Source organism: Mirounga angustirostris, unplaced genomic scaffold, assembly GCF_029215605.1.
Source record: "Mirounga angustirostris isolate CCGP_5_RB_7025 unplaced genomic scaffold, mMirAng1.0.hap1 SCAF_8, whole genome shotgun sequence".
Classification (NCBI taxonomy): domain Eukaryota; kingdom Metazoa; phylum Chordata; class Mammalia; order Carnivora; family Phocidae; genus Mirounga; species Mirounga angustirostris.
The window spans coordinates 72980711-72996298 of record NW_026991716.1 but is presented as its reverse complement, the minus strand read 5'-3'; the positions used below and the strand labels follow the sequence as shown (position 1 = coordinate 72996298).

Below are 15588 nucleotides of genomic sequence, written 5' to 3'. Positions count from 1 at the left end.
CAGTTGAAGATTCATCACAACACTGTTTATAATAGTAAAAGGTTATGCAATCTTTAATATGTTAAATATGTAGACATAGAAAAACACTTAATATCTAACACTAAGTGAAAAACACAGGGTCTAAACCTGTCACAACCATTTGAAAGTATCTTTAAGAAACTGAAAGGCCAGGAAAAAAATGTAAATATTGTAATCGCTGCATTTAGGGAGGAAGATTTGATTTTCTTTACTTTCTCTTTTCTCCAAACTTTAGGTTATAAGATTACATTACTTCCTGATTAAAAATAAAAGTATACAATCAGTTTGCTTTATAATTAGCTTATATCATAACTCATTTACTAACTGTAAATTCAATTTACATTCTAAAACGATTATAAACCAGTGCCATACTTTTCATGGTTTCCTGGAAATGGAAATAAAATTAGAGAAATGTGAAAACATTGGTAACTTAGTTATAAAGACAAATTAGTGGGCAGGAATTAGCTCTATTTTAGTTCTATGTGGATTTAAGCTTTCTCATAAAATAACTCAATATTAGTAGTTGAAATGAAGGTATTAATTGAGTATTTTTGGGTGGGTAGGGGAGTAATTCAGCTACATTCACAGACTTAACTTTCTTTCCTGGATCTGGAGCTTATTATATTACTGGTACTTTGGTGCTTTTTCTTTTCTTCTTTCCAAATTTTTTTTACTAACATTTTATTTGGAAAATTTTAAAATATACAGAAAGGTTGAAGAATTATACAATGAATCTCATACACCCACCACTGTAGTCTCAACTTAGTTTCTTATTTGTAACTTCTCACTGTCATTCAAACTGATACTTTATAAGAAGAAAAAGTTATATGTAGGTATATTTATTTCTTTTTTTCATCTAAAACATAGTTCATTTTTACCATGAATGGGTTGGGAATTGAATGCTAGTCACCGGCAGCTTCACTATGAGGACTAAAGATGTTCAGATATTTGTCGAGTGGGAGAAGGAGATCTAGATATGTCTGAGCCACCGTCTTGGAAGCAAGTTTTCCCTTGAACATTTTTCCAACAAGGTTGTTTTCTTCCCTTCCTTACCTTGAGGTGCTCATCTCTATTTATGGAGTCCAATACTGTCTTCAGCACAGTATTTGCATTATGGAATTCTGTGGCTAGCATTTTATTGGAGAGCTATTTGACCTTAAAGATATGACTTCTGTGCAATGAAATACTACATTTAAGATGTGTTTTCTTCTCATGGAGGATACATCTCTTCAATTATAACATAAACAGGAAGACAGGAAATCAGTGGCAATATTGGATTTTTGTCAATGTTTTTAAGAATACATATTGCTTTAATAAAAAAATGTTAAAAGACTTTATTTATTTATTTGAGAGAGAGAGAGGGAGATCACAAGCCGGGGGAGGAGGAAGGGTAGAGGAAGAAGCAGTCTCCCCACTGAGCAGGGAGCCAGATGTGGGACTCCATCCCAGGACCCTCGGATCATGACCTGAGCCGAAGGCAGACGCTTAATGGACTGAGCCACCCAGGCACCCTGTTTTTTAAAATTTTTTAAATGATATTTGTCAAAAATCCTGAAGAGCTGGTGAGGCCGCCTTTAATTCTGGAAAGAGCACAAACTTCAGCATCTAGCAGAACTGTGTTCGAGACCCATTCTGACACCTCCTGTGTGAGCCAGGGGAAGTTACCTTAGTTCTCCAGACCGTCTTTAAATTTAGTTAATAAGGGGTGTTGTTGTCATCATCGTTGTCATTGCCATCATCATCATCATCCTCATACAAGTCCTTGGCCTTTCTAGAGCCCTCTCCTCATCTACATAATGGAAGCAGTTACATCTAATTATCAAGAGTTGTGAGAATGAAATGCGGCATTATGTGTAAATGTTCTTTGTAAATTTGTGAAGATCCACATCAATTTAAGAAAATTATTTCTATTACTCTAAAGGTATAATTATTTCTGTTACTCTAATGGGCTCAATATTACTCTAATGATCAATAGCAAGTGATTCTATCAAGCTTCCTGATATCATCATTTCTAAATTCAAAAGTTACTTTGCAGTTATGCTGTTATAACCCTCTGCTGTTGAGCCCTGTTGGCTTAAAACATGATTTTCCTTTTGCTTCTGGTCCCTGTACTCTTCTTATTTTCCTTTTGCCTCCCCAGATGCTCATTCTCAGTCTCTCTGTGGCTTCCCTTCTGCTGGAGCTCCTCAATATGTTTGGGTTCCTTGGGATGTTGTCTTCTCATCTACTTCAACTCGCTCTGCTTAGATGAGCCTCCTGATGCCTTTGGCTTCCACAGTTTCCCTGATGTTCCTGACCCCTGTGTCTTACCTTTAGCCCAGACCCCTCTGAGCTTCAAAGCCAAACATCCAACCACACACTGACCCTCTCCACCTGGGCATCCTACAGATACTTCAAGCCCAATATGCACCATCAAATGTGCACATCATCTTCCTCCACAGTCCCATTCCATTTGGGCTTTGCAAAAGGCATTGTTTCATAAATTTGCCCAAGCCAGACACTTCAGAATTGTTCTTGAATTCTCCCTTTCTTTCCTCTCCTATGTCCAATGATATATTAAGATTTGTCAGTTCTTCGCCTGACAAATTTTATTTATATTTATATATACAAATAAATCTTATTTATATTCATTTATATAAATAAATCTTATTTATATTCCTTTATATAAATAAATCTTATTTATCTTGTATAAATAAATCTTATTTATATTCATTTATACTTATTTATATAAATGTAAATAAAACTTAGAGATGTAGGGAATTTTGTCCTATCAAAAGAAGATTGTTTCTCCTTTAAATGGAAATGTTAGTAGTATTAAAAGTAGAGAAGCAAGCACTCCTTTTTTTTTTTTAAGATTATTTATTTATTTATTTGAGAGAGAGAAGCATGAGTGGAGGGGAAGGGCAGAGGAAGAGGGAGAAGCAGACTCCCCGCTGAGCCGGGAGCCTGACTCGGGTCTCAATCCCAGGACTCTGAGACCCCAGGACTCTGAGATCAAACCTGCGCCAAAGGCAGACACCTAACTGACTCAGCCACCCAGGTGCCACAAGAAGCAAGCACTCCTTAAGAAAAGATCCTCTGATTACCAGGGAAGAGGAAAGGGGCAGTATTAGTCAAGGGCTACAAAGTTTCGCTTAAATAAGAAAAATAAGTCCTAGAGATCTACTGTACAGCATGGAGCCTATAGTTAACAGTATTATATTATATACTTAGAAATTTTCTGAAAGAGTAGATCTTAGGTTAACAGTTCTTATGACAAACAATAATAATTAATAATAGTAAATAAAGAGGGTAGGAGTAAACTTTTGGAGGTGATCGATATGTTTATGGCACAGACTGCGGCCATGGCTTCACGGGTATATCCTTTTCTCCAAATTCATCAGGTTGTATGCATTAAATATGTACAACTTTTTGTGTGTCAATCATACCTCAATAAAGTGGTATAAGAAGAAAAAAGAAAAGACCCTGATGGGTTGGCAAATTCTAAAGACTGTTAAAAATACAATTATCAAATACTGTCAACTTGCATCTCCAGGGATCAGAAAAGCTCCCCTTGCAGCCGGTTGTGACGTGTGAATTGAATGTGGTAGTGCCACATAAATAAAACGGCAGCGATCTAATCTGGAAAAAATAGGTGTGAATCAGAGGGGCTACAGAATCCGAATGGGAAATGCAGCAAATGGTTTTTACTGTCACTTTAGAATGACAGTGGATTAACACACACTTCTCTTATTCCACTTGGCCATCACCCACTAAATGAGAATAACACACTTGACATCAGAAGGGAAGTGCCAAAATATTAAGAACTCCTTTTATGACATTATCCCTAAGCTCATGGTCTCCATTATTCAGCCTTTTATTGTTCCTTGCAAAAAGATTTTATCCAGAGTACACTACCTATAAATGCAAAGGGCATGCGGCCTTCAGCTTGGAAAGTTCTGCACACAGTGGCCTAATTGACTTGGATCCTTGAGACTGTCCACATTAGTGACTAATTAACTTAAAAAAAAAAAAAAAAAGAAGGAAAGAACACTACGTTTGGCTTAAAAAAAAAAAAACAAAAAAAACAAAACACCAAGTCTACACTTTACGTTCAGTCTAAAATCAAGAACGCACTTTTAACCTTTCACCTTCTGACTCGGCTGTGTAAGGACCAGGTCAGTCTCCAGACAGGAACTCTTCCAAGTGGCTGGTATTTTTTATTGGTTTTCAGTATACGACGTTGAAGCACTTTATTGTCCAAAAGTAATTATATTTATTTAAGACTGTTACCAGAGGAGGGAAAATAAATATCCAGTGGGCCTTTATAAAGTTTTTATGTAACTTTCTGTAAAATATTAAAAAGCTGTACTTATCTCCACTTTTCATACTCTTTCTTGCTTACCCAGTCACATAAGAAATACTTGTCCTTTCTTTTTACGTGTGCTAAAAATCCGTATGGTGCTAAAACAACAACAACCCAACAGTTTTGCTTTAAATGACACTATTTTCATAGACTTAAAAAAAAAAATCTCTCTTTGATCACCAATCACTCTCTCTGGCTCTCCTCTGAGTATATCAGGCCTGGATTGAGCTAGATCAGACTTTATGATTTAGCTGCCTTAGTGGAAAACAAAAAATGCTTAATAAAAATAAGAAAATGTATTCTCTTTTCTTAGAGCCTATGTGTATTGATCATCTTACATAGTAATTGCTCTGAGCCTCATTTTTCTCATATTATTCCTATCCTATACAGTAGGAATAAGAATAGTGCCTATGTCCGCAGACGGTGGAGAAAACTAAATATGCGAACATATGAAGACTCAGAGCCCTGCTTGGCACATGGTAAGTACTCTGTATATAAGCTATCATTATTATTGTTATCTTCCCACAAGGAACCAGTGATCTTGAATTTGGCTATACATTAATACTGAGCTTATAGGTCCCTGTTGGTACCATGGTGCTTAGTGGCTTCATTAATGGCTATGCCCTTGGCCTGGAATGACCTTCTTTACTCTGTGTGTCTATCCAAAATTATTCATCTTGAAACACTCTGTTCAGCTTAAAGATCACCTCTTCTGGGAAGGCTTCCTTGATACCCTTCTCCCATCCCATGTGGAGATTCTGGATCTCTTCCCACCGGGCCATCTCTTTGAGTCTGCTTCTACTATTGTTCTTATGATACTGAATCATAATTTATTTGTTCACATTTCCGTCTGCCTTCTTGAAGTTAGGGACTATACCTTATTTGTTTCTGCATCCTTTTTGCTTGGCACCAGGACTGTCTGATTACTGAAAAAAGTAAGTTTTCAGTTCTCACTTGTGGAATTGAAGTATTGCTCAAGTCACATAATGTTTGTATGAAGGAAACAGAAGCAAATTACATGCCATATATTTTACAAAGAATTGGATTTCAGAATGCCTAAAATTACTAATCAAGACAAGGAAAGTCAGCAACATGCAAAATTCTCACTCATATTTAAAGTCAACTCATTTACTCAACAATGTTGTTGACCACCTTCTCTGTGCCTAGTCCTGCTTTCGGTCCTTGGAGTACAGAAGTGGGAAAAAAACAAAGGCAATCGCCACTGTCATGGAGCTTATGTTCTAGAAGGAGGGAACCAGACATTCAACAATAAATGTAAATTTAAAGTAAATTATATAATGAATGAGAAGATGATAAATGCTATGGAAGAAAAGAGAAGACAGAGAAAATTGTTAGGAGACCAGGGACACTGGTGTTAGGGCTCTGAGGCAAGAGGAGAAGGAGTTTGTTAGATTAAGTAAGGTGGTCAACATTGGCCTCATTGGGAGATCTGAAAAAGTGATGGAGGGAGCCAAATACATATCTGTGGGAAGAGAGTTCCAGGCAGAGGAAAACAGCCAGTGCAAAGGCCCTGTGCTTGGTATGTTCAAGGAGGCCTATGTGGCTGGGAGTGGAGGGGGAGGGCAGGGAGAGGGTAGGAGACAAGATCAGAGAGGTGACAGGGACCAAAGCAAAAGGTCAATGTCTTTTAACAATATTTATTAAGTGCCTATGATGTGTCAGGTACTGTTCTAGTCACTGGGGATAAGAGAGTGAATAAAATAGCCCCCAATCTCCTTCCTTGTGTCCAAAATTAGATAGATATAGATAGATAGATAGATAGATAGATAGATAGATAGATAGATAGATAGTGGTAAGGCTGTGGAGAAAAATAAAGCAGGGTTAGAGCAAAGGCCAAAAGCAGTGGAGTTGGGAAGATTGCTCTTGTATAAAGACAGCCAGAGAAGCCCTCTCTGATAAAGTGACATTTGGCAAACACTTGAAGAAAATAAGGGAACAATCATTAGGATAGCTGGGTGAAGAGTAGTCTAGGCAGAGGAAAAAGCTAGTGCAAAGGGCCTGAGGCAGAAGAATGTGTGAATGCATAATGCTTTATAGTTCATCGATCACTTTCATATCCTTTCTTTTATGTCATCCTCACCAGGTCCTTGGAAAATAGAAAAGACAAGTATTATTTTGTGTTTTTCCCCCCCTTTTACCAATGAATAATTGGAGGAAACAATAGTGAGTTGGTCAAGAAATGCTAAACCAGTAGTCCCTCCCCCTTACTTGCAGGGGGATAAGTTCCAAGACTTTCAGTACATACCAGAAACCATGGATTGTACAGAACCTTATGTACACTGTTTTTTCCTAAACATACATATCTATGATAAAGTTTAATTTATAAATTAGGCACAGTGAGAGATTAACAACAATACCTAAGAATAAAACAGAATAATTATAACAGTAATAAAAGTTATGTGAATGTGATTTTGCCCTCTCAAAATATCTTATTGTGCTGTCTTCACCTTGTTCTTGTGAGGAGGTGAGATGATAAAAGGCCTTCCAGATGAAATGAGATGAATGGCAGGTGATTGAGGTGGGTTTAGGCTAGACTGACCTTCTGCCCCTGCACCAACAGGAGGCTCATCTGCTCCCAAACTGAGGTTGGCCATGGGGTGGGTGAAACCCCAGGAAGGGAGATGGTGGATAGGATTGGGGGGGGGGACCACTGTAAATGGTGTGAACAAGAACTAGAAGCCAAGGCCTTCCTAAACTGATGCTTGTGCACACCCCCTTCGTGGCACCCTGATGAAGCCAGACCTGCAGCAGGCCCTCCGGCGGAGCCTGAGGAGTAAGGAAAGCTGCCTGTGACTGTGACTTACGTGTCCCCAGCGTGGGGTGTCAGATCGGCGACGTTTTAAAATTGCTTCTGCCGCTGCACCAGCAACGCTCACAGATGTAGCACCGGGGCATCCCTGCCTTCAAGGATACCCCATTTGAGACCCTCTTCCATGCGCCCATCTCCTGACCCAGGAGCAACCCTTCCCACACGGCCTGCGGGCCCCGGGCCCCTCCCTGCCGGGGAAATCTGACCTCTCCCCCACCGGAGTGTGGGCTCCCGCTCCGACCCCCCCCCCCCCCCCCCACAGGGGCAATCACGTCAGATCACAATATTCCAGCAGCAGGGCCGCTCCCAGGGCCTGGGGGATTGGGCCTTAAATAACACCATATGTCTGCCCCGACCGGACGGTCCTGCTGCAGCTTTGCCCAGCCCGGCACATTGCCTTTTCATAGCGGTTTTCCCTGCACGAAGGGAAGGTTATGCCTGCACAGCCCTCCTGCGGCTTTATCAGTCTCAGGTCCCCGGCTCCTGTCAGCAGCTGCTCAGACCAGAACACACACACGCGGCCACGAGAAAGAGCAGGAGCACGCGGCCCACGCCGCCCCGACCCGCCACGCAGCGAATCCCAGGTACCGCCGGATGAACCGTGGTTAGAGTTTCTCTCCCGTATATCCGAGCGGTGCATATGTGCGCACGCTTTCTTGTGTACCCACGCATACGTATGCACGCGCACACACAGCCACACAGACGGAAGGGGCGAAACCAATCTTAGTTATTTCAGTTTAATTATTTAGTATGGATCCTGTTCTCATGATTGGCATGGTGACTTACTGATTTATGTGGACTGTTTCGATGACCAAAAAAAAAAAAAAAAAAAAAAGTCTTAAAAGAGAATTCTTGGACAACTTGCATTTAACAGGGGAATAAGGATATCAAAAATAGCAGAAACTCCCCCAACGTGGACATTGGCAGCCTGGCTTCCCGCCCTGCTCTTGCTCTGGGGTTGTTTGACTCCTTCCATTGATTTATAAATCAGTTTCACAACAGTGATTCCTACGATTCCCCTGGTGAGACTTTGGCTGCTTCGTCTTCATGTCTTTTAAATTTGTTTATATATAAATAAAAGTTTTATATATAAAGTCTTCGATTTTGTAGGACGAGACCCACAACATGATAATCAGAACAGCCCATGTTCTCAGACCTCAGTTTCTAACAGTAGGCCAGAATACTTTTCTTTTCTTCCTGCTGGTTGCTTCTGTTTTTTACTGATATGCAGTGAATCTGACCCAACTAATTTTGTAGAGCACAGAGAAGAGCTGTAATGGTGGGAATTTTCAGTTAGATGAATATGGATGTCCAAGGTGATATATGAGCACACAGAGTCTTCAGTGGGCCCACACTCAACATGAGCTCCCCCCACCCCACCCCAATTTTCCTCCTCAAATGATCTCTTTCACCTCTTAGCAAATATCCAACCTAGATTTCTGGACACAGCCGTACAACTCAGTTGTAGGCAATGAAGACGACCCTCAGAGCAACAGTGTAACACCCAAAGAGTTAAAAATGTTCTGTTTATTATTTGTCCATAATTAAGGAAACATGCTGCACATGTAACCTTAGTTTTGTGCTTCCTTATTTAGTATTTAGGAAAGCATGTATTTTTAGACAGATAAGAAAAGTGATGATACTAAATCCTCCCCTAACCTATGGAAACTCCTCCTAAAATGTTAGGCTCCTTCCTCCTGTGTGTTAGTGATTTTTTCCTGGACGTTTAGGAAATAAAGGGATGTGTTAGCAGATGTTTATTACCAGTGCATTTACTACTCTGTTTTACCTCCAAGCCCTTGGTCATGGATGTTGACTGAAGCAAAGCCCCAAAGTGACTAGATATGATTTACATGTGTTAGGTGGAAGGTGGTTGAAGGAATGAGCAAGCGGACCACGGAACGCAGGGAACCGATTGTTTCCAAATGGCAATGTTTATCGGGCAACCGTCTATCAGTTGGCAAAGAGAGGCACTTGTTCAACGTTGGAGTTTTATTCTAGCCAAGAGGAAACGAAAGACTAAAAGATCAAGGATACAAATGAAAAACAAACATGGAAAGCTGCAAAGTTAAGAACACCGAGAGGAGGAAGCCACAAGGGAACCGGATTGTATTTCAGAGTTTAAAAAAAAAAAACACCAAAAACCTACAATCTGTCTTGTAAATTAATTCCACACTTAATTTTTGAAATTCCTTCCTATTTTTCCAGACTTAAGCCAATATAAGGGAGATGAAATATTATAGGGAAGTGGCAGCCAGGCATATAGTGGTAAACTAGTTCACTTTACCAATTTCCTTTCATATGTAGATTCAGCCCTGCCTTTCCCTTTGTCATTGCTTACAAAGTTCTAAGCTTCCTTCCTAAGGCATCATCTTTTATTAATCAGCTTATCCACAAAGAGTCCAAGAGACTGGAACTGGGTTCAGACAGATGTTGATAAATGTCTTAAGTTTCTTATAAACTAAATCAAGGCCAGCCATGTTTTATTAATCAGTTACCCTTCATACATATACTTCATCCTCTGTATATTGTATCACACTTTCTATGCCGTCCTGTTTACACTGTGTGTCTTGATTCAACTCAAGACGGTTCGCCTCTGCTTAGAAAGACAGGCAGGCCTGTAGAGGTTTTTACCTATACTTAATGGCTAAGATAAACAATCATTCACAGATGCACGCTTGCAAAAGAGCATTAGGTGTTAGCGAGGAAAATGACCATTATGTGTTTCTGAACTATGTTTACTTTATCTACCGACCAAGATAAGAATATAAAAATGGTCAACAACCGGCTAGTGGAAATATTTACGAGCTTACCTTTGAGTATCCTTATGCCTCCACTCAGAAAGCCAAGAATATATGAATGAGCATATTGCTATTAACAGAGCTTCCCGGAGTCTAGTTTTGTCCTATACTCTCTTTTAAGGAGTTCTTTGATAGCAAATTGCTATCAAAGGAGGTCGTCTTGGGGCGCCTGGGTGGCTCAGTCGTTAAGCGTCTGCCTTCGGCTCGGGTCATGATCCCAGGATCCTGGGATCGAGCCCCGCATCGGGCTCTCTGCTCAGTGGGGAGCCTGCTTCTCCCTCTCCTACTCTGCCTGCTTGTGTTCCCTCTCTCGCTGTGTCTCTCTCTGTCAAATAAATAAATAAAATCTTAAAAAAATAAAAGGAGGTCGTCTTCCTGACAGTAGTTATAGCGATTTTATTAGTTCAAGGCATATTACAAGGATAAGTAAATAATTAAGCAAGGAGAAGGAAATTCCTGCTATGGGATAAATTATGTACAGTAACAAATAAACTTCAAGTGTTAGCCTGGTGTTAATGACCAATTCTTCCACCCAAATCTGGGGGAAAGTTCTTAGCTAGAAGCAAATTTCCTGCCTGTCTTAATTGATACCTTTGCATTCTTGGATTGTCCCACTTTGGGTCTTGCCTATGTATTGTGCACATGTGTATCCCTCTCTGGTCCATTCTGCGTTCCATCTGGCAGCTGAATTGTTTCTGGCTACACAGAAAGTCTCGTGAGGCACCATTGCTGCACGTTCGGGGTTTAAAGAGTAGGGCTCCTACCACAAATACACAGGGTCCTAGTCTGCATCGTTTTGTCATTTTTATTTTGGTGCCCAGTTCCTAGCCCTGAGTACAGACAAGGGAGGCAGGACAGGCGTCATGAGCCCGGTCACCCTCTCTGCTGCGCTGTGTGAAATGATCTTTCCTCTGCACTGTGCTGGGAGGAGTGGTCTGTAGCTCTTTCTTTGATTTTTGGATGGAATCAGAACACATTCGGGACAAAGAAGTGCCTGAAAGAGTCTGTTCCGTTACTTCGATGCCTATTTCTCTTTGGCTATTTTCCTATTCCTCCTGTTTACTTGCTACAAAAATACACATTACAAAGAAACTCTCTGCCCCAGGTCAACACTGGATATGTCGGGCGACATATATCAGTATTTTGCTTAAGTGCATGATCAGGATTCGCAAATTTATGAGAAAGATGCCTTCAAAGTAAAAATATTGGATTCTCATAGTATAAAAATACCTCCTGAGTAAGGAAGCTGATATAAAGTATAAGGAAGCTGATACCAGACACTAAAAAATAAGCCCTTTCTCATTTCTTTGAAGGATAATATATCAATGGGTAGTGAGCATTTATAAAATGCTATAGAGAATACATGGCATTATGCTTGCTACTCGATTTTGGATATAAGCTTGGAGGTAGGAAAAAAATAATTTCATCAACTAATTTTTTAGAATTTTAGAAAGTAGGCATTTATGTGATATGTCTTTAAAATCAATGACAAAAAATTAAAAAAATAAAATCATAACCTGCTTTGTTATGCTATTAACCTGAGATAAAATATTTTTAGGAATGCTTTTAAGACTGATGACCTTTTTATAAGCATGAATTTTCTAGAATTAGGGTTAACTTACATAAATAAAATGTACGGAATTTGTTTGCCAAAGATTATCTAAACACTTATTTTCAATGGATTGAAGAAATTTGAAGATTATCCAAATGACAGACATTTTAAAAAATAATGTTACATATTACTATCTATATTATATCAGGATATAGGGCATCGCATCCGGACAATTATATCATGTTTCCTGAGGACAGGGGTTTCTTCTCCTTTCCTTCCTCTCTCCCCTCCTTCTCCTGCTCCTTCTCCATATGCTTCTTTGTGAACCCGTCTGGCTCTAGTTTGGTACTCAGAATGTCAGTTCCCTGTCTCTTCTCTGAGTAGGGTTTATAGCCGATAACTGGCAGACACAGAAGGAAGCTTGGCTTCTGTCGAGATCTCTCTCCTCATAACCGAATCATTAACATTTTGCTGCCAAGACTGTTGCCTCTTCCCCAGCAGCACCACCGTTTTATTCTAGACCCTCACTGGGTTTGTGCAATTTGTCCCTAACTCAGTCTCCACCACGCCAGCCCTCAAAATACATCCTCCACGTAGTCCCCAGAAGAGCTTCCTGAAACTCGGGTCTGACCATCTCAGCTTCCTGCTTGAACCACGTGATGGTCCCCATGATCTAAGGTGAAAGGCTAAACTCTTGGCCTTGGCCTACAAAGTCCGGCACCATCCCACCATTTCCACCTCTCCACTCTCGTTTTCCATCTTCCTCCCATTTACTGCAGCAACTCAGAACTTCTCATATATGCGAGCCAGATCTCCTAATGGAACTTGAGCCCTGCTTTGCCGTTGCTGTTTCTACCCTGAGAGCCTGTGACCCTGTCTCCACCTAGCTGATCACTATTCCCTCATTCTGGACTTCCAGAACCTCCCCGCTGCAGCCCTTATCTTGGGCCAGGTTAGTCTCCTGCAGCAACCTGGGCCTTCTCCTTCTCGTCCTTCCCCACAGATACCAGCTCCAGAGATGGTGTTAGCTCCTGGCTCTGTCTTCTGGTCCCCCTGTCCCTGATTTTCCTGTGATCACAGTGACTCTGTGTGGTTGATCTATTCAATAATTTAGCTTCAAAATTCACTGATCTCTCCCATCCATTTCAGCAACACATTACTAAGATGCTTCCTTGCATCTAATCATTATTGGGACCTCACCCCACTCTAAAATCTTAAACTTTATTGTATCAGTCTCCAAACAAAACCTTCAACTCCTTTGACCCATTCACTACCTTACTCTCATTGCTTCTGCTCTCTTACCTCACCACCTCTACTTACTTCAGTGGCAATTTTCCTAACAATCTACCCCCTCCCTGCACTTTGCATACTCCTCTGCCAAAGAATATTTTATACTCACTGAATCCACTCCCACACCTCATTCGTTCACCAGCCTGCAATTGAAATTAGGCCTCCATTGCCTGGCTCAATGGGAAGGGCATGAGAATCTTGATCTCGGGGTCATGAGATCAAGCCCCACATAGGCTGTAGATTACTAAAAATAAATAAATAAATAAATAAACTTTAAAATTAGGTCCCCATTGCTTCACTAAAACCAAGGAGCAAAAACCACCAATCCTTTCTTGATTAACAAATTCGGTGGGCTCTTGTCAGTCCTGATATTTCCTCACCTTTCCGTGGTATTTGCTTCCACTGACCCTTTTCTTGGTTTCTTTGTCATTATTCTCCCTGGTTTTGTCTTCCCAGTCTTCTTCACACATTTGTGTTCCCAGGAGACTCTCTTCAGCCCACTCTTCTCTCCATTGACTCGTCAATCCCATGGCTTGAACTATGGTCCATACCCTGATGACTCCAAAGTGTCTACCTTTTACTCAGCTTTCTCACCTATGCCCAGACCTGTATACCCCAGTGCCTCCTGCACTTTATTACAAGAAACTCAAGCCACACAAATCCAAAATTAAGCCTATTATCATTCTCCTAAAAAGTTATCTTCCTCCTGCATTTTTGTTGTTATTGTTGTTACTAATGAACTGAATTTCCCTTCACTCAATAACTTGAGCCAAAAATGTAAGAATCTCCCCAAACTCCTCCATTTTCTCATTTCCCACATTGAGTTGGGAATCAGATTCCTTCTTTTCTACATATTAACATCTCTTACTGTCCCTCCTCCATTCCACCCCCCGCCCCATGTGTATGTACCCCACCTGCTCTTGCAACAGTCTATCCAAGCTGCTCTCTGCCCCCCAGGCCCACATTCTTCCAACCCACTCTTCTTACTGCAGTAGGAGTGATCTTCCTAACCGAGATCTTTGTCTCGTTAGGCTCCGAGATCTCCACTCTTTACAGCTGTGGCTCCTGCATGTGGCTGCCCTTAGAGTCACCTAGGGGGATACTTTTAAAATACCATCCTTACAGATTCAGATTGAAGTGATTGGGGGTGAGGGTGGGATACTGGCATTTTTTCCAAAGTCCCAGGTGATTCTATTATAAAGTCAAAAATAAGAGCAAGTGTTCTACAGAATAAAACCGGGAGGCCTTCATTTAGACATGCAAAGCCCTACTTGCTGCTCCATGCTCATGTCTGCTCCCATCCGCTCTATGCACAGCCATATGGAATGATGCACTATCCCTCCCTCCTGCCCCTGCCGACATGGTTTCCTCTGTCCAGAAATACTTTGCATGACTTGTCTGCCTGAGAACACTTACTCATCAAGTTAAGACTCTAGTCATGTCCTGTTACGGGCTTAATTATGTCCCCCCAAATTTATATGTTGAAGCCCTAACCTGCAGTACCTCAGAATGTGACTGCATTTGGAGATAGGGCCCTTAAACAGGTGATTACGTTGGAATGAGGCCATTAGGGTGGGCCCTAGTCTAATTTTACTGGAGTCCTTATAAACAGGAAATTTGGGTACAAAGAGAGAGACGGCAGGGATGCACACACACAGAGGGAAGACCATGTGAGGACACAGTGAGAAAGGCGGTGATCTGCAAGCCAGGACAGAGTTCTCAGAAGACGCTTAGCCTGCTAACACCTGGATCTTGAATGGTTAGCCTCCAAAACCGTGAGACATACATTTCTGTTGTTTAAACTAGTGGTACTTTGTTATGGCAGCCCTAGCAAACTAATATATCACCTAGATGGAATCTTTTCTGATACCACTTCTTCCTGCCAGGTAGAGTGGGCCCTTCCTTTGTTTCTGCTTGTTTTATATACCCGTATAGATTGGCAGGTAGAGCTCTTTAGTGCTTCTATTTTGTTGCTTTTAGAGTGTCTAGACTTTAAGACTCTGGAAAAGAAGGGTCTCATCTTATTTGACTTTAGTAAGTGCTAAGCTTAATAAAATTCATAGAAGTGAAATGAATTGATGAGATGCCTCAAGGGGAGAAGTATTCTTCTACCCTCATTTCTTATTTGGTCTCTAGAAAAGTGTGAAGTTCCTTGGATGCACCACACCTGCTCATGCCAGGGAGACCCTCCAGGTGCTGTTTCCTCTGCCAGGAATGCTTTTCTTTCCCTTCTCTAGAAGGCCAACTCCCCATTTTTCTTTAGACTCATCCCAGGAGTTCGTCCCCTGGAAATCTTGAACTAACCATCACAGATTGGATGAAGAAAGCTCCTATGTGCTTCCATAGCAAGCCTTGTTGACACAATGAAAGCCTATTCCGTTCATTTAAATGTCTGTTTACTCACACCCAGTCCTAGACTGTGGATCATTGAGGGAACAGAATGTATCTTTTTTCTCTTGTCTTTGTGTTCTCAAAGCCCATCACAGTCTTGGCCTGGAATGGCACTCAATGAATAGTTCTTACTTGAAGAAATCATGACTTTCTCCCAGTTAAATGAGCATGGAATAAGATTAGACAGAATTAACTATTTGATGCTCCTGGAAATTAGAACCAGTCTCTTCCTTATAGTAGGTATCAGACAGGGTCGGCTCCACAGCTTGCAACAAAAATGTTCAAGTCTTCCCTGGGTCATCTGAGGTTCTATTTCACACTGGGACCCAAGCTGAAAGAGCCACCTAAATTTGGGACAGGG

At 41.0% G+C, this 15588-nt stretch overlaps 1 long non-coding RNA gene across 1 annotated transcript in view; it reads left to right on the top strand.

The window, feature by feature from the left end:
- LOC129045520 (uncharacterized) overlaps window positions 1–15588 on the top strand; it is a 60290-nt gene that overhangs the window by 23966 nt on the left and 20736 nt on the right. The window contains exon 2 of the long non-coding RNA XR_008505346.2: window positions 4754–4842. This is a non-coding gene — a long non-coding RNA (uncharacterized LOC129045520). The remainder of the gene's footprint in view (window positions 1–4753; window positions 4843–15588) is intronic.